This window comes from Palaemon carinicauda, chromosome 36 (assembly GCF_036898095.1).
Source record: "Palaemon carinicauda isolate YSFRI2023 chromosome 36, ASM3689809v2, whole genome shotgun sequence".
In the NCBI taxonomy this organism is placed as follows: domain Eukaryota; kingdom Metazoa; phylum Arthropoda; class Malacostraca; order Decapoda; family Palaemonidae; genus Palaemon; species Palaemon carinicauda.
Window position 1 is genome coordinate 40,002,217 of NC_090760.1, and position 26,968 is coordinate 40,029,184.

The 26,968-nt window shown below is 34.5% G+C and overlaps 2 long non-coding RNA genes across 2 annotated transcripts in view; one reads left to right on the forward strand and one right to left on the reverse strand.

Moving 5' to 3' along the window:
- LOC137628414 (uncharacterized) overlaps positions 1-3,959 on the forward strand; it is a 4,396-nt gene extending 437 nt beyond the window's left edge. Inside the window, exons 2-3 of the long non-coding RNA XR_011041360.1 lie at positions 2,171-2,290; positions 3,775-3,959. This is a non-coding gene — a long non-coding RNA (uncharacterized lncRNA). The remainder of the gene's footprint in view (positions 1-2,170; positions 2,291-3,774) is intronic.
- Positions 3,960-7,896: 3,937 nt separating this feature from the next.
- LOC137628823 (uncharacterized) lies at positions 7,897-26,968 on the reverse strand. The gene is made up of 4 exons (XR_011041400.1): positions 26,876-26,968; positions 10,922-11,144; positions 9,712-9,961; positions 7,897-8,142 (listed from the first exon to the last, which is right to left on the reverse strand). It is a non-coding gene; the product is annotated as an uncharacterized lncRNA (long non-coding RNA).

A 26,968-nucleotide genomic window follows, 5' to 3' on the forward strand; every position in this document is an offset into this window, starting at 1 on the left:
TATTGATTCAATTGTAAGTTAATGGTTGATTTGCACATGGTTTACTAGAGGGAATTCAGCAACCAAGTTAAGTAAAATGGTTTTCTGTACAGGGATTTAGGTGTAGGCTTGCTTCAGTAAATTTGCCATAAATTTTTAATGCGAACTGTTAGGTTTAAAATTTAGTTGTCTTAAGATTTAAATTGTTGCTAGGTTTTACAAAGTTTAGTCTCTACTATTTTAAACTATTTTAATTTCATTTATAACATGTGCCAATGTTTTTCCTAATTTTGTTAGATAAGATATTCTTTGTGTTAACCTACTAGTCCGATGTGTAAAGTTTTTAAGTTTTTTTTCTATAGAAAAGAAATTTTTAGAAATAAACTTTGGCCGTTATTTAAAGGATTGGGGTCTAGGTTTTAATAGTCAAAAGTGTTATACGTTTGTGGTCTGATTATCTAGACGCTCTAATATACTCAGCCTATATCCATAAATGACGCCCACAGAACAACTCTTATTAGTTTTATGTAAAAAGATCGAGAGTTTTTCCTAATAGTCCTCATAGCCAGAAAACTATATCCTTTTTTTGTGAGTCGCATTTGCCTAACTCTCAGGGTGTCCTTTTAGCAGGGAAATGTTTCCTACTAGCTGGTTTGTTAGAATTTTGTCTAGCCAATCGGTTAGTAAGAAAAAATTTTCAGAGCTAAGAGGGCACCCATAGGAGTTGTGCAATTGTGCCTCATTAAAATGAATGCTAGTGAGGACATGGGATGAAAAATAGTTCGGGATTATTTTGAATTTATTTCTACTTTACAATAGATGTTCTTTCCCCTAAAATGTAAAAGTTAGTCAAGAATATTTCCTGTAAACCCAGAAAAAGTCAAAAGCCGTTTTTCAGCACGATGCAAATGTCTCCAGGTTTACAAATAGGAAGTTTTGTAAGATTTAGTGATGTGACTTGAACTTTTTGTAGTGTTATGTAATGTTGATTTACTGGTAGGTTCGTAAAATTATCTTCTCCAAATCAAGAATACGCAATTTAAACTAAAATGACTCGCTGTTATGGTTATTATGGTGTAAAGGACAACGGAAACAGTTCATATAGCCATAGGGGAAAATTTTAATGGCGATCATTCTTATGAAGCTTGAAAATTTGCCGCTTGAAAATTTGCCGCTTGAAAATTTGCCTCTTGATTGGGGTACAATCTTGTACAATTCCCGCTGGAAATGACGTCACGGTTTGACAAACTGCATATGATATTGTAGACAAAAAAAATCTTGCCTTGAAATGCTTTCATTCCCTGTTTATAAGGTGGTTTTAGTACAAAATGAATAGTTTATCGGTATTAATAAATGCGCTAAGTTGCAATTGTGTTTATTTAAATGCTCTCTTTCTTGAAAGTCTTAATTGGCTCCAGGCTCGTTAGTACAGTAGAAATATAAGTATAGAGAATACTAAATATCTTTTAAACGTTCTTTTCTTAGTCATTTGTTACTTAAAAGGGATCTAGGTATAGAAAATGGGGTGTATTAAATTTAGTAAATTTCTCAGCCATTTACTGTACTTAAAATGGATCTAGGTATAGAAAATAAGATTTATTAAAATTAGTAAATTTCTTAGCTATTTGTTACTTAAAATGCATCTAGGTATTGAAAATAAGATGTTAAATTTAGCTAATTTCTTAGCCATTTGTTACTTTAAAAGGAATTGGGTATTAAAAATTTATAAAATTGATCTAAGTATACAAAATGGTGTATTAAATTTAGTAAATTTCTTAGCCACATATTGCTAAAAGGGCTCTAGGTATAGAAGATTTATTAAATCTAGTAAATTTCTTAGCAATTTGTTACTTTGCAAGGAATTGGGTAATAAAAATGTATAAAATTGTCTAGGTATAGAAAATGAGTGTTAAAATTAGTAAAGTTCTTACAAATTTGTTACTTAAAAGGGATCTAGGTATAGAAATTTGGTTTTATAAAATGTAGTAAATTTCTTAGCAATTTACTTAAAACATATCTAGGTATAGAAAATGAGATTTATTAAATTTATTAAATTCCTTAGCAATTTGTTACTTTTAAAAGGATCTAGGTATTAAAAAAGTATAAAATTACTAAATTTAAATAAATTCTTGCGTAATGCAAGTACTGTATTATCAGATGTTCAGGAAATTAAAAATGCATTTTCTTCCAGGTCATGGGGAGTTTTCCATTCCTGGAGCAGCCATGAAATTTGTCTGATCACTGGAAAGTTACTCGTCAAACCTCAGTCTCATTAACTTCGTGGATTACTGATCTTTCAGACATTTAACTAGTAAGTCCTTAATTCCTTTCTTAATGTATCTTAACATTGTATTTAATGTAAGCAGACTTTGTTAGGTAACTCTGGGTAGGGAAACTTCGATAAGTTGAAAGTAACGGGTGAGCTACAGAACTTAAGCTTGAGATTTAGTCAGGTTTTAAGTAGCGCTTAATTATAAGTAGCGCTTAATTATAAGTAGCACTTAATTATAAGTAGCACTTAATTATAAGTATCACGTTAAAGGTAGGATCGAAATTTTGTGTATCAAAAGTAGGCGATGTTGGAGTGCAATTAGTAATTAGGTATAGATGATTTTGAAGTCTTTGAAAAATATGAATATTAGTTTATGAATGGACACTTGGAATACCTTAGTAAATGGAACTCGAGCCGCTAGGGGCGATACCCTATGATTCAAGACTCATTTTAAATATTAAAAAAGCCTCTGATAAGATTTGAACATACCTTGCAGTTAAATCTGATAACTAGTACCTCGTAGAATTTGGAGCTAATTCTAGAACATTCAAATTTTGTCTTGAATTCTAGAAGAAGAAATGAAATGTGGTCTTCCACTGGACAATAATATTGAAGTATTGGTCTAACATGCGGGTACTGATTTTTAATAAAAGTTTGATTTTGCTGTTATATATGAGTTAAGATCGTATTGGCAACAGCTGATAAGATTTTAGTAGGATCTGCTTATCTGGTTCCACTGCACATGAAACTTTTTCTATCATTTTTTTATATTAACAAACGTTCTCTAGAAAATTTTCAATAAATAGATTTTTCAGTTATAAAAAAATACATAACGACGAATATGTTAATGTAAATGTTCATAAAATTTTAGTTTCTCATCCGGGCTGATAAAATATATGTTATAGGAATGTATTTTTCCAAATCGTATGGAAAAAGATACTTAAGACTATTGTAAAATAGTTTAGTTATAAAGAAACTTGTGATGGTTTCCAAATTTTTGGTAAGGTTAAATCTGTAAATTTTCTGTAATGTTTTTTAACGTTCTAAACGTATTAAGGAATTATGTAAGATTTATCCATTAATTCTCGTGTACAAACAGTTTAGACACAATTATTCTAATAGTTATAGGGTGAATCGGTGTCTCTACAAAGCTAGAAATCAATTCCTGTGACCTATCTGCGCTGTTGGAAATTCCACGAAACAGTCTTAGTTGACAGGGTGTGTCTTTAAAAGTTACTGTATAAAATTACCATGTAGTTTCTTAAAGATTTACCACCTATACCATGTAGTTTCTTAAAGATTTACCACCTATCTGCTTATCAAAATAATTTATGAACATTCCTTGCTATCACCAATTTTGGCTTAGTCTTTGTTTTTAGACTCGATTTAAGACTACAAATCGAGGATCTCTTAATAGCAGAGAAAGAAAACTTAAATTATTTAATTTATTCACAATCTTCTTTTTTCCAGATTACATCAAACAAGTATTACAGTAGAAGATAATTTCTTCTTCTTTTTTCCAGATTACATCAAACAAGTATTACAGTAGAAGATAATTTCTTCATTGCACCAGGATTAAGACTACTAAAATACAGCAGCAGCCGCAACTTTTTAATAGAGCAGTAGCAAGAGTACGTTTTCATACAGCCGCGGCAAAATACAGCAGCAGTAGTAGCAAGTCCCCTTCAATTCAGTAGCAGCAAGAGTAGTACTTCTTCAATACAGCAGCAGCAAGAGTAGTACTTCTTCAACACAGCAGCAGCAAGAGTAGTATTTCTTCAACACAGCAGCAGCAAGAGTAGTACTTCTTCAACACAGCAGCAGCAAGAGTAGTACTTCTTCAACACAGCAGCAGCAAGAGTAGTACTTCTTCAACACAGCAGCAGCAAGAGTAGTACTTCTTCAACACAGCAGCAGCAAGAGTAGTACTTCTTCAACACAGCAGCAGCAAGAGTAGTACTTCTTCAACACAGCAGCAGCAAGAGTAGTACTTCTTCAACACAGCAGCAGCAAGAGTAGTACTTCAACACAGCAGCAGCAAGAGTAGTACTTCAACACAGCAGCAGCAAGAGTAGTACTTCTTCAACACAGCAGCAGCAAGAGTAGTACTTCTTCAACACAACAGCAGCAAGAGTAGTACTTCTTCAACACAACAGCAGCAAGAGTAGTACTTCCTTCAACACAGCAGCAGCAAGAGTAGTACTTCCTTCAACACAGCAGCAGAAATTATAGTACTACTTCAATACAGCAGCAGCAAGAGTAGTACTACTTCAATACAGCAGCAGCAAGAGTAGTACTTCTTCAACACAACAGCAGCAAGAGTAGTACTTCTTCAACACAACAGCAGCAAGAGTAGTATAACAGCAGCAAGAGTAGTACTTCTTCAATACAGCAGCAGCAAGAGTAGTACTTCTTCAACACAGCAGCAGCAAGAGTAGTACTTCTTCAACACAGCAGCAGCAAGAGTAGTACTTCTTCAACACAGCAGCAGCAAGAGTAGTAGTACTTCAACACAGCAGCAGCGAGAGTAGTACTTCTTCAACACAGCAGCAGCAAGAGTAGTACTTCTTCAACACAGCAGCAGCAAGAGTAGTACTTCTTCAACACAGCAGCAGCAAGAGTAGTACTTCTTCAACACAGCAGCAGCAAGAGTAGTACTTCAACACAGCAGCAGCAAGAGTAGTACTTCAACACAGCAGCAGCAAGAGTAGTACTTCAACACAGCAGCAGCAAGAGTAGTACTTCTTCAACACAGCAGCAGCAAGAGTAGTACTTCTTCAACACAGCAGCAGCAAGAGTAGTACTTCTTCAACACAGCAGCAGCAAGAGTAGTACTTCTTCAACACAGCAGCAGCAAGAGTAAGTACTTCAACACAGCAGCAGCAAGAGTAAGTACTTCAACACAGCAGCAGCAAGAGTAGTACTTCAACACAGCAGCAGCAAGAGTAGTACTTCAACACAGCAGCAGCAAGAGTAGTACTTCAACACAGCAGCAGCAATAGTAGTACTTCAACACAGCAGCAGCAAGAGTAGTACTTCAACACAGCAGCAGCAAGAGTAGTACTTCAACACAGCAGCAGCAAGAGTAGTACTTCAACACAACAGCAGCAAGAGTAGTACTACTTTAAAACAGCAGCAGCAAGAGTAGTACTACTTTAAAACAGCAGCAGCAAGAGTAGTACTTCAATACAGCAGCAGCAAGAGTAGTACTTCAATACAGCAGCAGCAAGAGTAGTACTTCAATACAGCAGCAGCAAGAGTAGTACTTCAATACAGCAGCAGCAAGAGTAGTACTTCTTCAACACAGCAGCAGCAAGAGTAGTACTTCTTCAACACAGCAGCAGCAAGAGTAGTACTTCAACACAGCAGCAGCAAGAGTAGTACTTCAACACAGCAGCAGCAAGAGTAGTACTTCTTCAACACAGCAGCAGCAAGAGTAGTACTTCTTCAACACAGCAGCAGCAAGAGTAGTACTTCTTCAACACAGCAGCAGCAAGAGTAGTACTTCTTCAACACAGCAGCAGCAAGAGTAGTACTTCAACACAGCAGCAGCAAGAGTAGTACTTCAACACAGCAGCAGCAAGAGTAGTACTTCAACACAGCAGCAGCAAGAGTAAGTACTTCAACACAGCAGCAGCAAGAGTAAGTACTTCAACACAGCAGCAGCAAGAGTAGTACTTCAACACAGCAGCAGCAAGAGTAGTACTTCAACACAGCAGCAGCAAGAGTAGTACTTCAACACAGCAGCAGCAAGAGTAGTACTTCAACACAGCAGCAGCAAGAGTAGTACTTCAACACAGCAGCAGCAAGAGTAGTACTTCAACACAGCAGCAGCAAGAGTAGTACTTCAACACAGCAGCAGCAAGAGTAGTACTACTTTAAAACAGCAGCAGCAAGAGTAGTACTACTTTAAAACAGCAGCAGCAAGAGTAGTACTACTTTAAAACAGCAGCAGCAAGAGTAGTACTTCAATACAGCAGCAGCAAGAGTAGTACTTCAATACAGCAGCAGCAAGAGTAGTACTTCAATACAGCAGCAGCAAGAGTAGTACTTACTTCAATACAGCAGCAGCAAGAGTAGTACTTACTTCAACACAGCAGCAGCAAGAGGAGTACTTACTTCAACACAGCAGCAGCAAGAGTAGTACTTACTTCAACACAGCAGCAGCAAGAGTAGTACTTACTTCAACACAGCAGCAGCAAGAGTTCTTCTTGAATACAGCAGCAAAGTACTTCAAAGCAAAGTACTACTTCAATACAGCAGCAGGAAGAGTAGTACTACTTCAATACAGCAGCAGCAAGAGTATATAGTACTACTTCAACACAGCAGCAGCAAGAGTATAGTACTACTTCAACACAGCACCAGCAAGAGTACTTCTTCTTCAACACAGCACCAGCAAGAGTACTTCTTCTTCAACACAGCACCAGCAAGAGTAGTACTTCTTCTTCAACACAGCACCAGCAAGAGTAGTACTACTTCTTCGGCAGCACCAGCAAGAGTACTTCTTCTTCAACACAGCACCAGCAAGAGTACTTCTTCTTCAACACAGCACCAGCAAGAGTAGTACTTCTTCTTCAACACAGCACCAGCAAGAGTAGTACTACTTCTTCGGCAGCACCAGCAAGAGTAGTACTACTTCTTCGGCAGCACCAGCAAGAGTAGTACTACTTCTTCGGCAGCACCAGCAAGAGTACAGTACTACTTCTTCGGCAGCACCAGCAAGAGTACAGTACTACTTCTTCGGCAGCACCAGCAAGAGTACAGTACTACTTCTTCGGCAGCACCAGCAAGAGTACAGTACTACTTCTTCGGCAGCACCAGCAAGAGTACAGTACTACTTCTTCGGCAGCACCAGCAAGAGTACAGTACTACTTCTTCGGCAGCACCAGCAAGAGTACAGTACTACTTCTTCGGCAGCACCAGCAAGAGTACAGTACTACTTCTTCGGCAGCACCAGCAAGAGTACAGTACTACTTCTTCGGCAGCACCAGCAAGAGTACAGTACTACTTCTTCGGCAGCACCAGCAAGAGTACAGTACTACTTCTTCGGCAGCACCAGCAAGAGTACAGTACTACTTCTTCGGCAGCACCAGCAAGAGTACAGTACTACTTCTTCGGCAGCACCAGCAAGAGTACAGTACTACTTCTTCGGCAGCAAGAGTACAGTACTACTTCTTCGGCAGCACCAGCAAGAGTACAGTACTACTTCTTCGGCAGCACCAGCAAGAGTACAGTACTACTTCTTCGGCAGCACCAGCAAGAGTACAGTACTACTTCTTCGGCAGCACCAGCAAGAGTACAGTACTACTTCTTCGGCAGCACCAGCAAGAGTACAGTACTACTTCTTCGGCAGCACCAGCAAGAGTACAGTACTACTTCTTCAACACACAGCAGCACCAGCAAGAGTACAGTACTACTTCTTCAACACACAGCAGCACCAGCAAGAGTACAGTACTACTTCTTCAACACACAGCAGCACCAGCAAGAGTACAGTACTACTTCTTCAACACACAGCAGCACCAACAAGAGTACAGTACTACTTCTTCAACACACAGCAGCACCAACAAGAGTACAGTACTACTTCTTCAACACAGCAGCACCAACAAGAGTACAGTACTACTTCTTCAACACAGCAGCACCAGCAAGAGTACAGTACTACTTCTTCAACACACAGCAGCACCAGCAAGGAGAAATTCTTCTTTATTACAGCTACTATTACTACTACAATACAGCAGCCAGGAATACTTTTTCTTCAATACAGAACATAGAAAGAGTACTACTTGAATAAGCTTCATTGCAGCTACAGTAGTAGTACTTCTAAAATAGCACCTTCGTTACAGCAGCAGTAGTTACTAGTGCTCGCTTAGTAACTGCAGGTTCCACTTCTCAATCTGCAAAATTTTAATTAAAAAGTTTTAAGATGGGATTTTATAGTGCAGCAAATTTTTACTTGACATATTTGACATTGTTTTATAAAAGCAGCTTTTACAATAAACAGATTTATTGATTTATCCTATTTTTTACCCTCTATATGAAATTGTTTATTACAAATTGTGTTACTGTTTAAACTTGACAAGTCTATCAAGCGCATTATTTATGCTATCTGGTTCTTACTATCAAACCCATTCTGCCACTATAAACACTAACTTGCACCCTGCTGTTAAAAATAAAGTATTCATATGCAAAAACCTAAATAGCTAATATCCTTCTATATAACTAAATCAGGAGTCATTCTTCCAATTTTAGCTTAAAATGTTTGCCCATTTAGAAAGCTATTGAGAATACTTGAAATTGTGGCAATCTTTGCTTTCCTTCCATTTTAAGATAAACTTAAGCAGATCCTCAAGAAAAGTAATATTCTTATTCTTAATAACTCAATATTTCTTTCCTTTTAAATTTAGTTTAATGACACCACCAGTAAGCCTTTAATATTCAAAAGTAGTTTTAATGGACAACTAATTTACAAGCAACATAATTCACATTTTGAAAGATACTATAAAATTGGTACTTTTAAAAATTTACCCTTTTGAGATATACTGAAATATGTAAAGAAGTCTTTGACCAACTTTCTCATCAACCTTTGGGGCAAACTTCACTGACTTGAAAACTATTTGAGGTAATCTTACTGAACACACTTTTACTAATAAAAGGGGTAAACTTCACTGACTTGAAAACTGAGGTAATCTTACTGGAAAGACTTTTCCTAATAAAAGGGGCCATCGACTTGAAAACTATTTGAGGTAATCTTACTGAACATAATCTTCCTAATAAAAGGGGCAAACTTCACTGACTAAAACTATTTGAGGTAATCTTACTGAACAGACTAACTAATAAAAGGAAAAAAATCACTAACTTGAAAACTATTTAAGGCAATCTTACAGAACGAACTTTTCTTAAATAAAAGGGCAAACTTCACAGACTTAAAAAAGTAACCCCGTTGGTAAACTGCTGTGACTAAAGAAATTGAAATCTTTAAAGAAAACTTGATAATGACTGCGAAAAAATTTCCTATACAGAAAGTCCTTTACTTGAAACATTCGTTGATACAAATAAATCAACTGAAATAAATTCTCATTGTACCAAACCTTTGTATACTGTAATATAAAGAAATACCGAAGGAAAAAACTATATAATCTAATGATTAAGCAAAACGTCATTTGAAATAACCTGATCTCATTTGATGACTTTACTGCTAAAAATAGTAGGCATGGAGTTTGGTTAGGCCTACTCGGGATACCGTTGATCAAAAGTTTAAAATTTGATTTATTATGTAATTTACAAGCAGCTTCTTAGAAGCTATTAGTTTTTAAGTTGAGGACCCTCTGTACATATAAATTAAATTGTCCCTCCTTGGAAACAAAACCTATTTAATCATAAAGGATGGAATCTGATTCCCTTAAGGAAATTTGACTTATTCACTGAAAAATGAACCTTTCCTACCAAGTAATTTGTGAACATACCCGTCAGATTCACTGGACATTACACAATCAGTTCTTCTGGGAAGATGTTAAGAGTTGTGATTAACTGCATGGAGTAACGTTCCTGAAAGGCCTTGTATCGTCTCACTGTTGTAAGTGTCCTCCTTCACCACTACCTTCCATCAAGAGCTCTTGGTGAACAGCACGATGGATAAAGTAACCAGAAACTTTAATCGTCCATTGGACAGATTTAGCGCCATCGTTGTTGGGAGGCAGTTTGGCCAGTTCTAACCTAAGGAGAAAGGGAAAATCAGTATCAAATGCTTGAGTCTTGACCTCATTAAAACTATAATCGTGAATAAAACTTAAAATTTAAAAAAATCTGTAAAACCACCTTGAATGAAATGTTGAGAGAAACAAAATCCTCGAACAGATTTTATACTATATATCAAACTAAGAAAATAGTTCAGTTTATCATTGAGCATTAACTCAAATTCTCTGCTAAGTATAAGTATTGTATAATATATTAATTTAACAAGTAACTAAACATTTTGCACAATAATCAATCGTTTAGGGCTTTTTGGTATCTTATACGTCACAAGAATCACGTTTGTCAAGCTTTTACAACTAAGTAAATTAATTACCAAAATGCTAACAGTAATTAACCTGGATTTATGCAAATCAGTCATAATCCCTAACCGTAAGCATTCAATTATAATACTAACTGCACTTTGGCATTTAATTCAAAAGGATGAAAGGGCCATTTTAGAATATTGGTGATACTTTGAAAATAGCTAGAAGTAAAGACTCCCTAACTGTAAACTATTAGATTACATTGACCAAATATCTGGAAAAAGTTTCTTACGTCAAATCCTGTCCTTCCTAAAAATTACTAAAAAAAGGACCATTTCAAAATATTGATAAAACTATGAAAACACATTGTTGAAGCAATATGTTAACATTCTTACCATGGCCGCTTTAACCATACATTTTTCAAATTATATCATGAAAATTCTTATATTTCTGGTGGAAACTGATTCAATTCGATTTATTACACTGGCCGGATGTTCTTTTAATTTACTACAAGCAAGCCACCATCGATAAAAAAAGATGGGTGGTTTCCACACTATGAAATGACACAAAATCAATGCCAACAATGGCTTTGAATTTTCAAATTTTACTAATACTGGCTGCTGCTGCTATTTCCAAGCAAACCATGATGATTTCAAAACCATGACCCGAAAAGACTTACCTGTCCAAATATGCTCATGAAGATCATGCTTCTAACCCCTCGCAGTCTGCGGAACTGTCCCGCTTTCCGGAAAATTTTCAAACCTTGACTTTGGAAAATCCAAGGATTCAAGAAAACTGAAGTGTCGTGCTACAGAACAAGGATTCTTGGAGAAGAGGCAACGCCATCTATGGTTTGAATTCTTCCCTTTTACGTCCTTGCTGAGTAATAAATTAATCTTGGTCTGTGAAAATATGATGCAAATTAAGAAAATGTTGACAATAATGGCAATAGCAATAATAAAGAAAATACTGATAACTGCAATTTTGTGTACTGGTGTCATCAAGTTAAAAAAGCAAAAAACTACAGAATGTTATCACGTATGTACTGTAAATTGGATGTGCAAACACACACAATACACACATGTGTTCTATGGGGAAAGCTTAGAGGCGTAAGACTGCTGGCGTACATCATAAAATTAGAAAAATAGGACAAATAAAAGTCAGACGATTTAGATAAATTCTTCCTAATTTAAAGATTGATTTGTTATTATACGAAGGCAATATGATTAGCCACTATTTTTTTCTATCTCTCTACTCTATGTTTACAAGCACCGAGAACAATATCATCTATATTATTCGTTTAAAAGTAGGCCTACTTTCGATGTTAAAAGTAAGAACGAACAACCAATAAACGTAAGACTCTTAATGCCACATGATTAGTTTGATTGACAATGTTTGTTAAAATAGTCGTCGAAACTGCCTTTGATACAACTCCATTCATATCTAAACAGAATCTGGTAGATATTAAGTAATTCGTATTAACATACACCCATATTCATTATACATGTATACATAAATGCATAGTTTAGGTACATATATCCATTATCATGTAAATGTATTTTCATGTACATGCAAGTACGTAATTTAAATATATTCACTATTGATAATACTGTATAGACGATTACATTGATTAATATTTATTTCACAAAACCTTATTGGTAAGAGCATATACACATATACTACATAGACATTTACATACACGTGTGAATGCATGTATGCATTTGTACCCACATACGTATTTCAAAATTCATGTGCAAGTATATACCGAACACTATACTAAATACATGCATACATACTGTTTATACACGTGACAATTATATATACAGAATGATATATTCATACGTACAATTTTACACAAATATTCATGCAAACATATAATAAAGAAGTTTGCTTACTAATAGCTGTGTGTGTGTGTGTGTGTGTGTGTGTGTGTGTGTGCATTCATATGAGCTTCCAACTACATGCATGTGTTTACACGCATTAATTCGTCTATACACGAATATAATCACATGTAAATTAGCGTTTACCAAGCTTCTGTTTGTGCTAAAGTACGTCACACAGTGACCTATTTAGATTCATATGGGAGTATTTATGTAAGGATATACGTACAGACATTATTTGAATGTGTATTTTGAAATATTCACTGATTGAAATAAAACTTATGCGTGTATCATGCATACACGTTTAAGGAAAAAAAAAAAAAAAACATTTGAAATTACTCAAACATTTTTTTTTTTTTTCAAAAGATATAAACTTTGCAAAGCTAATCAAAGATAATTTCCCCCTTCATTTCATGATATACTGTTATTTCTACCAAATAGTTATATTGACGATATACATCTAATTAAATTTTTACTGTAATTTTACTGCAAAATATGTATAATATTTAAGAGCGTGTTATCCCAATCTAGAATAGTTATCTTTCAAATGTTTTGAAACTATAGAAGAAAACGAAATAATGATAAACTTTAAAAAAATGTTATCTTACAGTATCTATGCCTAACTAATGTAAAAGGAAAACACGCTATCTACCATATATTCTCAGCTAACGAATAATGGAACTTTTATATTTTGTATCATATTTGCTCATATTAGTACAATATTAATAAGAGTTTACAGCGGTAATTTTGTATATTATTACATCGTGTGACTACGCACAAGAAATATATGATTTCCTATAGCAAATAACGAGATTTAACCGATTTTGATGACCATTTCAATCGCAAACAAACAGATCAACCAATTCGGTTAGTTATAAGTTGACGAATTGGTTGATGTTATTACGGATGAAATGAATGAGAAAACCAGTTAAATCACGATATCTACTATAGGAAATCATATATTTCCTGTACGAAATCACACAATGAAATACAATACAAATGAACCATATAAATATTAACACTGTGGACATATATACTGAGTTAAAATATATAAACAACAGATGTAGGGGACGATAACATTAGCAACGTTACCAATGGTTGACAGAACTACCAACGATGACGAATGGTACACAATGTTACCAACGGCATGATGTCTATACTAGAGGTAGAAATAAATTTTTCCATACGAAAACTAAATAATACTACCATAAAACTATTACACAATAAATAAAGAGTACCAAAAGGCCACAGAACCTAACAAACCCACCTAACCTTGCCTAGAAGTACCCCGGTCACAAAACACATATAATAAGAATGGGGGAATGACTTACCTTGATACACAGTACTACCAACGGAGACGAATGGTACACAGAACTACCAACGACACGATGGCATTACTAGAGCTAGAACTGCTAAATATCTCCTCAGATATATTCAATAATTTCTCCATATAACTGGTACGAAATATATAAAAAGTACAGAAAGGCCACAGAACCTAACAAACCCACCTAACCTTGCCTAGAAGTACCCCGGTCACAAAACACGGATAATGACTATTGAGGAATGACTTACTTTTATGAAGGAAACGTCGAAACTTGCTGGACTTGGAAGGAAGAGACAAAAGCGCACGACGTTGAGGAATAACATTGTGAGATTTAAGAAAATGGTCAACATAACCTGAATTATCAACAAAATCACCATGGAATTGAGCCACTGCTTTTAGATACGGAATGCTGCAACCGGTACAAGTTTCTATAATATGTTCCATCTCAAAATACGGGAAAAAAAACGCACTAGTAACGAAGGACGAGTAACTAGGTCAAAGGTTAAAACGGGAAAGGCAGGGGAACAATGGGTCGGAAAACAGCGCATACAGAGATAAAGGAAGGGGGGGTAGGGAGATATCTGAATAGGCCTAGAGTGATGATTGGTTAAGGGAAAAACAACGAACAAAAGAGGGAAAACATGAATGAACTAAATACGGAAACTAGACCAAAGAAAAGTTTTATAAGACACAGAGGAGAGAAAAGGAACTAACCAACAAAAATAAATACAAACAATATAGGAAGATAAAATGGAATGAACGGTAAATAATAGTGAATGGGAATATAAAATGAGGAGATCATACCGAGAATTAACTGGATAAAAAAACTAGTCCAGGGTAAGTATTTATGTGAAACCGGGAAGGGATAAAGAAATAACTCAACAAATAAAACCAATATAGGAAGGGAAAATGGAATGAATGATAAATAATATTGAATGGGAATAAAAAATGAGAAAATAACACTAATAAAAAGAGTAAAAGGGGGAGTAGAAACTCCTGCGCAGGGGGGAGGGATATATGCGCAGATCGGAAACTGATGAAACGAACGTACGTACAAATGGGAAAGGAAATAACAAAACAAATAAACCCAATATAGGAAGGTAAAATGGAATGTATGATAAATTATATTGAATGGGAATATAAAATGAGAAAATAATACGGTAATAAAAAGAGTAATAATGGAGAGAAACTCCTGCGAAGGGGGGTTATATAAGCGAAGGACGGAAGGTGGGGCGAACGAACAAACGAACAAATGGGTGCTAATGTTAGCATGAAACGCTAACATTTGATCTACATCAGGTATGGAATTCTAACATTTAATCTACATCAGGCGTTGGCAGCACTGGTTACTGTATTACTACAAGAAATAACCTTTGAAACGGCTCCTCCCAAATATATCCAGGTATACTGATTTGTCTTTTTCTACGGTTATAATAAATACCAGAAAGAAATGTATAGAGAAGAAAAGGACTGAATTACGGTTATATATCGGTTCCCCAGTATGTTTTCCCCACCCAAAACCCCGAGTTCCCACTGGGGGTCCCCCATTATCGACGGATATAGATGTATATATATTTCTGTAACTATTCATTTGCGACGGGAACGAGTGTTATTTTCGAAGGGAGCGTAATTTTTCCTATAAGAAAAAGTAGTTGGAATACTAGGATACATTGAGATGTAATAATATACAATGAAACCGGAACGTAGGAAAAAAATTACTTTTTTCTTATAGACAAAATACGCACGCTCTCTCTCTCTCTCTCTCTCTCTCTCTCTCTCTCTCTCTCTCTCTCTCTCTCTCTCTCTCTCTCTCTCTCTCTACTGAATATTCGATTGAATTCTACACAAATTTTCTATGACAAAACTACTTACTTTCGTAACAAGTCGAATCTTAATGTGATGCTTATTGGACTGTAACCAAATATGTAGCCTCCATTATCGTAATCTTCATTGCATAGACTCAAAGTTGATAGAAACAAAATTTAAAACACTATATCTTTGTAAATATGCAGTCCGTAGTACTACAAAGAACTTACATCTAGGAATACCAGGATAGGCAGATCAAACTTAAATTGAAGGCAGAAATTATAAAGGAAGAAATTATAAATGAAAGAATAAGCATTGAACTTAGGCCTATACCATGGAAACTCGAAGTTGGAGAAAGTTTAAATTACCATCAAACCTGCAAAGAAACTCAACAGAAAGAGGAATTGATAAAGACTAAAATAAATGAGGATGAGATTCCCCCAAACAGAAAATATAATAAGAAACAGCAGAGAGAAGATTACTTTGCAAAAATATTTGACAAAAAAAAAAGGGAATTTTCGTTATCTGACGGAGGATATGTACTGGGGATGAACAGAAACAGTAAATAGAAAGATAACTTAAACAAACATTCTATTCTTATGTATATAAATGCATACACTGATGAATACACCCACTGGCGTGCATGTATTAATGGATATGAGTATATATGCATTTAAATGTATAAATGTTCCTTACTTCTGAGTTTAAATACATATGTATGATACACACAAACGTTAATGCATTAGAATTCATAGATTAATTCAGAATAACATACTGTATAAACAACCTATCCGTACATATATATATATATATATATATATATATATATATATATATATATATATATATATATACATATATATATACATATATATATATATATATATATATATATGTGTGTGTGTATATATATGTATATATATATATATGTGAAGAATTTTCTTCACTCTTCTTCTTTCAATCGTATTTTTAGCTCTCTTATACTAATACTATAGCTACCCCTTAAAAATTCCCTTTTACATTCAATTTTCTTTAACGAAATATAGGGAGGACTAATTTAAACCTAAACTTGTTGACAGTGGTGCACGCCATGCTCGTGACGTCACAGCGTAGATACGCACAACAGATGGTCTTAGTGTAACCACGGCGTATGTTGGTTCTTTCCTTAAACTACGTGGGTCGAGATTAAATTCCTAAACTGCATTTTTTATATAAATCCCAATACTGCTGAATTAATGCATCTTATATTTCTCAATACCAATTAAGGTTTGTTAATTTTAAGATGTATGCCCATCGCACCAGTCCATTGCTAATTAATCATTTTAAATATTAGATTTTAGCAAGCCAGAATAGGTAGGATTGTTGTATATATAAACTCCCTTAGAGCAGCAAGATTTCTCTAAGTATTTAGTACAAAATCCTGCCTCCTCTGCACTCCTTACAACAATATATTGCCCTGTCCTGAAGTCCCGATATGGCACCCCCAATGAAGTACCGTGCGCACCATGCTCCTCACCTGTCTGGAAAGGTGAAGCCAGGTGATCTCTTCGACCTTAGCGTCGACCCCATTCAATCAGAAGCCGCCCTGGACGACTGACCTGCTTGGTTAGTGATCCCGTGCACCTCTGGCTCACCCCCCCCCCCTCTCTCCCAAAACTCGACTCGCAAAAGATTGCTGCCGGTCGGAGAGATTGAGAAGAAGAGGACCCTGGTATACCATAGTTGTAGCCAACGTGAGAATTTTTGGGGTGGGCCAGGCAAGAGTGCAAAGTGCAAAGTGCAACCAGGTCAACAGCTATCACGGGCATAGGACTAATCTCAAAGGAGTGCAGGTACTACATCAATGGCCATTTAGTTTTCCCCCATTTTTTTCTTAGCTTAGACTAATTTTAACTTGATAGGGAACCTGGCTTTTACACTATTCGGACTGTGTGCGGTGGGATTGTGTGTAAATATTTTTCCATTATTATTTCTTGCTTGGAGACTAACACAGTCTCTGGGTCACATGGGCCACGTGTCCGACCCCATTTCGATTTTTTATTATTGCAGACCACGTGTCTAACTAACTAATTTTCATCATTTTGAATTGCATTTTTATGATTCCATTTTGTCTTTGTTAAGATGTCCGTTTCTTTGATGTAAATTTGTGAATAAATCAATATTAGGTTAATTAAACCTCTTTAGTATTTTTGCTCCCTCATTTATTTTAATGTGTGAAATGAATAGTTGATCATGGGACAAAGTACCCAATATTTAACGAGTAAACCTAAGTAAGTATAGGTTGTAACAGCGAGGAACTTTGCATTAATATATTTGCTTCGAAGGTAAAGATCCTTATCTTTAAACTTTTAAACTACTTTACATCACTGCTCCCATTTTGGATTTTGTCTGATTACATTAACGTAAAATACCTGTCCAGCATCTCATTGGGGTAGCTGGGACGGAGCCGGAACAGAGCCTGAGAATGAGATGACTATAGACCTGACAAAGCTAGAGTAGGCCATAAATTATTGATATTTCTACGTGTGGAGTTCTCCGGCCTCTGGACAGTAAATTTCCCTTTTGTATTTAAGAGCGATGGTTTGTGAATTGTGACAGTAAAGAATTAGCAGGGTGTTTGTGCCCCGAGAGTAAGTGCTCATATCCTCCCCTGTTGAACTTTATGTAACTGTTATAAGGAGACTTTCCCGGACTAAGTTCCCACTCAAAACATAACAATAAAAAATTCTCCACAATATATATATATATATATATATATATATATATATATGTATATATATATATATATATATATATATATGTATATATATACACATATATATATATATATATATATATATATATATATATATATATACATATATATATATATATATATATATATATATATATATATATATATATATACATATATATATATACATATATGTATATATATATATATATACATATATATATATACATATATGTATATATATATATATATATATATATATATATATATATATATATACATATATATATACATATATGTATATATATATAAGTAAATGTGCATCAGCATAATGAAATACATTTATTTCCACATATCGACATATACATAAATATACATAAAATTATACTCCTTAATGCATAAACGTACCTATAAGTAGTTTATATTGTATATACATTTGTGTATACATATACTATAGTATAGCCCATATAGATAAGACACATTCAGATAGCATACACACACACGTCTGCAATGTCAACAGGTATACAAATGGTTGTAACAGAAAAACAAAGAACTATCTTAAAACACTAGTTTAGGTTAAACTTACTTTCATAAAGGGAAATCCAGCGTTTCCTATCCGAGAAATACGATCTTTCTTGGTACCTAAACTGTCATGGCAGATGATAATAATGAAAGTTATGAAACGGAATACACCTTCTAGTATCTTTTTGAGATCAGTGTGTATGACGTCATTAGTGAACGTTTATTGTTGATCCCAAGGATCTTAAAGAATCTAAAAAGGAACTAAAGTTTTGAAATGTCTACGAAGCTTTTGAAAAATCCATCTAAATCTCCATAAAAGTTGAATGACTAAATTGATATCGGCAACAGGGTGAAATCCTTCAATTCTTTCTGTGTATCATCAAAATTTGTTTCCGGCGACTCAAGATATTCTGGCTAACCTGGTAATATTGTCGGTTTCCCCTGTGTGCGTAAACAAATCGGCGCAGAAATGAGTGACTTAATAGCAATAAAGAAATCACAATTTAGACACATGAAGAGCTTATACTGAATTATATTTCAATGTAGAGTTATCTAAACGTAAAAGTTGTCGTTAAAACTAAACTGTATATAATGAAAATAAGTAATTAATTATCAAATCTGGACAATTTTAGCAATAATCCTTTCGGTGTACTGTCAAAAGAACTGGTCGTTTAGGAAAAAGTAGACGTTCATGATTTATTTTGATTAGTGGTTCTCGAAATGCTTTGAATCCGAGTGGTCAAAACAACCGATGATTAGATGTTTAAAGTAACTAATTTTCTATATAGCTCAATATGTTACATTTATATACATTCTAGAGCCACATCAATGCAATTAGAAATATAATTATGTAACTATTACATGTCCCTATGAGTACATCTACACATGCCACAATGCAATATCAACGGAATTCATTGTTCAACGGAAACAACTATGCAGTTTTCCCTTATTTCATTTCCTCACTGGGCTATTTTCCCTTGTTGGAGCCCTTGGGCTTATAGTATCCTGCTTTTCCAACTAGAGTTGTAGCTTAGCAAATAATAAGAATAATAATATTAACTAATTTTTCAATGCGGAAATGGTACCTGAATACTAACAAGTTTTCCACGTTGTTAGATCTGTTGGGAAAATGATGCAAGAACCATTACTATATTCCTTGCGAACACAGGATAAGAAAAACAAAGGGGGAACGTTTGCTGTGATTTGTCTTGAACTCCCGAGAGAAAAGAAGAGAAACGCCCTCTGGGGCTTCCAATGAGCACAGAAAAAGGATAAAGCAATGGTTTCTTGACAATAAACACTATAATGATATAAATTAAGAATAACTTGAAAATTATTATGTTGGGGTCAGAATATTCCTTATTATTAATCTATTATTATTTCTTTTGTTGATTTTATCATCATCAACGATTTTTATAATTAAATTGCAACGGACGGGAGTTATTTGTTTAGAAGTATTGGTAACTATGAGGCAATGTCAAAGATGCTAAATTTATCTAAAGAATGTATTAATGTATTAGCTTAAAGTATACCTATAATTACAATGTAAAATAGTTACGGTTTTTTTTAAATAGCTTTAAAAAAATAGTTCCACTGCTCATAATACAAAAAAAAAAAAAAAAAAAAAAATCTTATTAGAAAGGAATAACAACGGGTACTTGCAGGAAATTAGGATAAAACGGTGACTTAAGAATAGTTATTGGTGACCATATGGGGCCACGGACAGTTTTTAAGTCAAATAACCTGAACTGAAATGAGCAGGCCTACGAATTTCTTTGTTATAGACCTATTAAAATCTCGATAGATATTCTTAACTTATCAGTCAAGCAGTTGGTGTCTTCGTATCATTGGGATATCAAAATTCTCTCTCTCTCTCTCTCTCTCTCTCTCTCTCTCTCTCTCTCTCTCTCTCTCTCTCTCTCTCTCTCTCTCTCTCTCTCTCTCTCTCTCTCTGCTATAGCCTACGGGAAATTAATAACTACCAAATATTGTACAATAACTCCAAAATGGTCTTTCCTAATGAATTTGACCCACCAGGGATTTTTCAAAAACTTTCAAGTACCAACAAAAAAATGGGGGTGGGGTGGGGGACGGGGGAATTAGATTGGAACATCAGGAGGGACAGCTCAAGTCTAAAGAAAATTGACAAAATACCAAATAAAGGAAAATGAATAAAATGAAACCCAATAGCGTCATACAAATTCAAAAACAAAGAGGTTGAAAACGGTCTTTCACTGATAACAGATCTTGGAAACAGAGGAAGGACAAAAAGCCAAAAAAGACAAAGAAAAATATAATAATGAAGAAAATTTCTCAGCGTATCCATTATAGATAAGAAGACACTGAAATCGTTAAGACAATGTAACCACGAAGACAGCATGGCTGGGAAATTATCACAACCATCAAACAATTATAATTTCGAAAAGAATATAATTTTCAAAACAATATAAACAAAGAAAATATGATGGAAATAATATTACTACAAAGACAATATGAACGCAAGGACAATATACAGTAACCAATAAAGGAAAAACACTGTTTTTATGTATTTTCATCAGAGTAAGAAAAAAGAAAATGACAGATAACAGATGAACATTAAGAATAACAGAGCGAGTTCCTAGAGATTGCAAAAGAAGAGTAGGAAGGAAGAGAAGACGATTGATTGACGAGATAAGAAAATTTGCAGGTATAAACTAGCACAGAAAGGCCATGAACAGACGGGAGTGGAAGAACATGTCTGAGGCCTTTGTCTTGCAGTGGACTAGTTACGGCCGATGATGATGATGATGATGATGATGATATGTAAAGGTTTATTCAACCAGACTTTTGACTACATATGATAACGTGGAAATAGGCCTGTGGTAACAGAATTACATGGGCATTTGTATCTATCATTAAAATACTGTCTAACGATTCTCCTGACATCAAGTGATATCGTGCTTGTCATAAAGATTTTTCTTAATCGTCTTTTTAGAACACTTTCAGTTTTATATTCTACTATAGACTGCTTCATCGTAGATTAATCATAATGATTAATTTGTTTTACACCATATTTGCACTTGCTTATGTATGGTAGAGGCAAAATCTCTCAATTGAAAAGTTTAACTTGTTTATAGAAAACTTAATGATTCATATAATAGTTGTTGAATGATTTCCAACGAGATTTAATTAAACCTATATTATAAAAAGCTAATCGTTCTCATTTAAAGTGTTTTAAAGAAGTAGCACTTCACTCCTCCAACTGTTTGGAACAGAGACGTTCTGGAGGATAGAAAGTTTCCTCAAAACTATCTTCAAAATTAAATATCAAATTCAGAGAGAAACAAAAACTAAATCTAGTCATTTTTTTTCCAGACGATCAATAAAAATATTAACATTCTCCAACATGTAATTTGAAGAACTCGATAAATTCCTGTGAAATTATTATTATTGGTATTATTTTTAATCATCTAAAGTGTGAACATACCAAAGAAGGATTATTCATCCATAAAAAGACCATATTAATTCATTTTGATCAACACAAATTAATCTAAAGATGATAAAAAGATAGTAAGTAACCAACAAAAACACAAGAACATATAAAGGCATCAACAGCTAGTTGTTATTATTATTATCAAAAGCAGACAAGCTACAATCCTATTTGGAAATCCTAAGGACATTGGTAAGAGAAGCAGGCTCGTGCCGAAAAGAAATGGAAAAGTATAGAATAAACAACAAAAGAGAAACAAGACAAATACGCTAAGATAAGTTAAACGATCAAACAGGCCAGTATCTTATAAAGAAAGAGACAAGACTTGTATCAACTGAAAATCATTTGCACCAAGTTGGAACTTCTGAAATTCCACTTATTCAACTATTTGATTGAAGATTTAAAGGTTTAAAGGCCACTCATGAATGGGAGAGGCAAAAGACAGTCACATTCCCCTATCAAGAAGGACAATGTCCTAGAGACTGACCATATATACATATGATCGGAGCCCAAGCCCCCTCTCCAACCAAGCTAGGACCAAGGAGGGCCAGGCAGTGGCTGCTAATGACTCAGCAGATAATCCTATAGGCTCCATCAAACCCCTCCATCCTTAGCTCACAAGGATGGTGAGGCTGCAACGACCAAAGAAACTAACTAGTTTGAGCGGGATTTGAACCCTCGTCTGGCAATCACCAGTCAGGGACGTTACCAGTAAGGTCACAGCAACCCTAATTTAGTTACAGATGGAATTAAATTTCTAAAAAGCTGTGGTATTGGACCTTATGAAGGGGAACTTAAGACCTAGAATTTACTGATACCTTGAATTACGCATTGCATGATATGGTATGGGATATATGAATGTAAAGCATAGTTAGAATTAAAACTAGGCCTATGGTTTCAAAAATGGGTTGGTCTGAATAATGTAGCTATTAGGCTAGATGACATAAATATTGTTTTTTTATGTTTTATCAACAAAACAGAAAATATAGCTTACGATATCAAGTGATACGATTGTTCAATCAGAAGGTCGTCATTTCATTTTAATTTTCTATTTCATATTGTTGCAATGCAAGGAATTATGATAATTACGTATATATTTTACAAGTACCGTAATATATACCCCTGTACAGCAAATCCTGCAGCTAAAATGTGTCAGTTCCTGATCTATTTGAAACATTATTCAAACTGTTCTCATGTGGAGTAATTTGAGATACCATCACTTTTATCTACTAAATTTCATTTAAAATTAATTTGACAGAGATCAAATGAGCTTTGTATTAACATAATGAGTCAGTTGATAAAGTAATTTGCGTCAAAAACAACATTGATTTTCAAAATACCCTGGATAGGCTAAAACATAGTTCTTTTGTTTGGAGATAAGGTGATAAGTATAAAATCGTATGTCATTTAAATTTTTCAATTATAGTAAAATTAAGAAAAATATGTAACGTTCATAATACCTATGAGTAAAATGCTAAATGTAAAAACTTATGAGAACAGTATGATACCATATACCCTAAACTTATTTAGGTGGCATTTAAAATAGCTTAGTTACTGATTAAAATCTTTGAAGTAAAAGAAAATGGATAAGTTACTTGTAATGGTTAATAGAAAAAATTAAATAAGATAATTTTGACGGGTAACAGTTGTATTAAAGTCATATCCCTACAGAAATAATCTAAACTTTACTTGCAAGCTTCCTCGATTACTATCAATATTCAAGAAACTCTGCCACTACAAAAGCTGATGTATGATATCCATAATTATTGAAATTACTCTTATTAAAGAATATTCAAATTGATTTTCAAATTTCTGGATCTCAAAACAGTTGTAGTTAAATTCTACAAAAATTCTCTTTCCGATTTCGTGGCGAAAGATTACGTCACAGAATTGCATTAATACTTTATAAACATGAAAAAAAAAACTAGCGACCTTATGATCTTACTAAGCAGAAGCAGCTCGTGAAAAGGGGAATTTTCTAAAGAACTCGAATTTCCGAGAGAAAATATTGACGGAATATCACATAAAACAACACTAAAATAGATCCGTAGTCTGTGACATTAGGAGAGAATGGTGACAGAAAATCGGTGCAGGCAACGAACTAAACTCACCGTATTTCTAATTGAATTTTCTAAAAAATTCAATTTTGATGATTCACAATATCAAAGTTATCCCAAAAGAAGATATTGCTAGAAATTTAATGCTAATATTAATGACACTGAAGGCATTTTTTCGGTGTCAAATGGGTTGGTTTTAATTTTTTTTTTCTATTTACAAGTTTATTTCTACCTCTCCCTTTGAATGGTCACTTAGAAATCATCAATATTGTAAAAGGTATGAAGGATAATCTCATTTTAAAATTACATTATTGTTAATGTTAATTATCATATATATGGTCGTATTCCAGAAAGTACTTTATGACTGGATTTTGAATACCTATCATTTGATCCACATTCCAGGTTTTCCAGGTGTCTAGAGTCTGAGCTTACAACCCCAGATTCCATTTTTACAGAGCTTAGTTATCTGCGAGCTAGTTGCACTGATTTCTGCATTGCTAGCTGTTTGCTAGTAGAATCCTCGAAATGGGGACCATAGCTAGTCCTGAGGTAGATTACTAAAGCAATGAAAAAAGTTACTCCTACCGGACAAATAGCTGGGAACCATCGACAGCTATATTCTTTTCTTGCGAATCAATTTATTATATTTTGTTAACTCTTTAGCTATGGTAAGCAGCTCTTCTAGGAGAAGAACACTCCAAAATCAAACCATTGTTCTCTAGTGTTGGGTAGGGCCATAGCCTCTGTAACGGTTTTCCACTCTCTTGGGTTAGAGTTCTCTTGCTTGAAGTATACTCTGGCACACTATTCTATCTCATTTCTCTTCCTCTTGTTGTGTTAAAGTTTTTATAGTTTATATAGAAAATATTTATTTTGGTGGTGGTGTTGTTGTTCTTAAAATATTTAATTTTTCCTTGTTTCCTTTCCTCACTGGGCTACTTTTCCCTGTTGGAGCCCTTGGGCTTATAGCATCTTGCTTTTCCAACTAGGGTTGTAGCCTAGCTAGTAATAATAAAAACAACAACAATAATAATAATAATAATAATAATAATAATAATAATAATAATAATAATAATAACTCTGTAATAATAGCAATAGCCTGTATCGAATGGGATGTGTTGGATTACTTCTTCTCGCTTGTTTTTTCGACTAGCATTATCCCTTTTCATTCATTGTTAAATTACTAACCAAAATTTAGACAACATTAAGTTAAGCCTGGTCTTTACACCATTGATCTATTAAAGGCAAAACCCTTTCATTGTGGTCAGTTTAAATGATTACCACTATAGAGTAGCCATCTAGACTATATGAAGTTAATTTGATGAAACATTCGTTTTAGGGTTATACCTTCTGGATGGGAAGACACCGATAAAATCCAATCTTCTGCTTCTGTTTAAGAAAAGTTTTTAGGATCTGGGAAAAAACTGAAATCAAACAGTGATTCTTCCTCTTCAATTTTGAAAACAAGATTCCTTGATATGCATCTATTCCATAGAACTTTCTATTAACTTTTCTCTCAGAATCTGGAAAACATTCATGTCATAAATGTTACAAGCAATCTAACTGGAAAATACTTCGATTAAATCTTAATGAGTTGGTTTTGAGTTTAAGTTTTTTTTTGTTTTATCCATTTGCAAGGTGCTATTCCATTACAAAGTGTTTTGTAATTATTAATAATAGTATTAATGGTTGGGAATATCTCTGTCTTCATATCTTATTCTCAATTGGGAGATCCCTGAGACATAACCACAACAATAATGTTGGAGTTGTTGTGGCCTGATTGGTAACGTCTCTGCCTGGCGTTTACCAGACGGAGGTTCGAGTCCTGCTCAGACTCGTTCATGACTTTAGTGTCTGCAACCTTACCATCCTTGTGAGCTAAGGTTTAGGGTTTTGGGGGAGACAATAGATCTATCTGTTGAGTCATCAGCAGCCATTGCCTGGCCCTCCCTGGTTCTAGCTTGGGTGGAGAGGGGGCTTGGGCGCTGATCCTGTAATATAAGGTCAATCTCTAGGGCATTATCCTAATTGCTAGATCAATGTCACTGTCCCTTGCCTCTGCCATTCATGAGTGACCTTTAAACCCACAAAGGTGCGTTGATGCTAAGTTTTCCTAGTCAAAAGACGGAATCTAAAGTCTAGCCTACCAGTTCTATTGTAACAGTCGCTACAGAATCACGTCACTTACATGTTTAGGAGCAGGATAGTGAACTGGGGACTCGAGAACAACTTCCAAATATTAGAAAAACTGAAATTACTGAGAGATCTAATTATATTACCTTTACAATACCATCTCCTCTTTTTCCTTTTCTATTTTTCGCGTCACGTATATCTATCATAATATTGAGACCTTTTTAATATTTCTTGATAACTACAAATGTAACTCGCATACTCTTTGTCCTCTGTAAGGTGCATCTTGTGAGGGTAATTCCCACATCACGAAATAGGCAAATTATCAAAACAAATAAAGATTTGATCTGGGATTTAGATCAGCACTCCTGATAGTTTCAAAACTGAGAATTGTAAAAAGTAGTCCACTTTTGGCTTGGCTCCTTAAACAACGAGTCGATTTCAGTGGATTCATTAGGAAAATCTTAAAATGGAAGTCAATTGCTTTAGTAATCACATTTAAAGCTAACTAAGGAAAAAAAATGATTTAGTCACGTGAATCAATAAACAAGTGTTTAATGACGTCAAAGTAAAAAAAAAAAAAATAAACACATACGCTACAGACTTGAACCAGAAGATGCGGATTTCCCTAGTATGAAATTCAATTCTCTTACAGGGATAAGTGACACACCGACAGAGAAAACAAAAGAAAAGCGACTAAGTTTAGCCTACCTCACAGGGAATGAAAAATATCACTTCTTTCTGTCAACTCTCTTAAACCAGAGAGTCTGCGAGTGTTCTGTACGTGAGCTATGGGACCTTGAC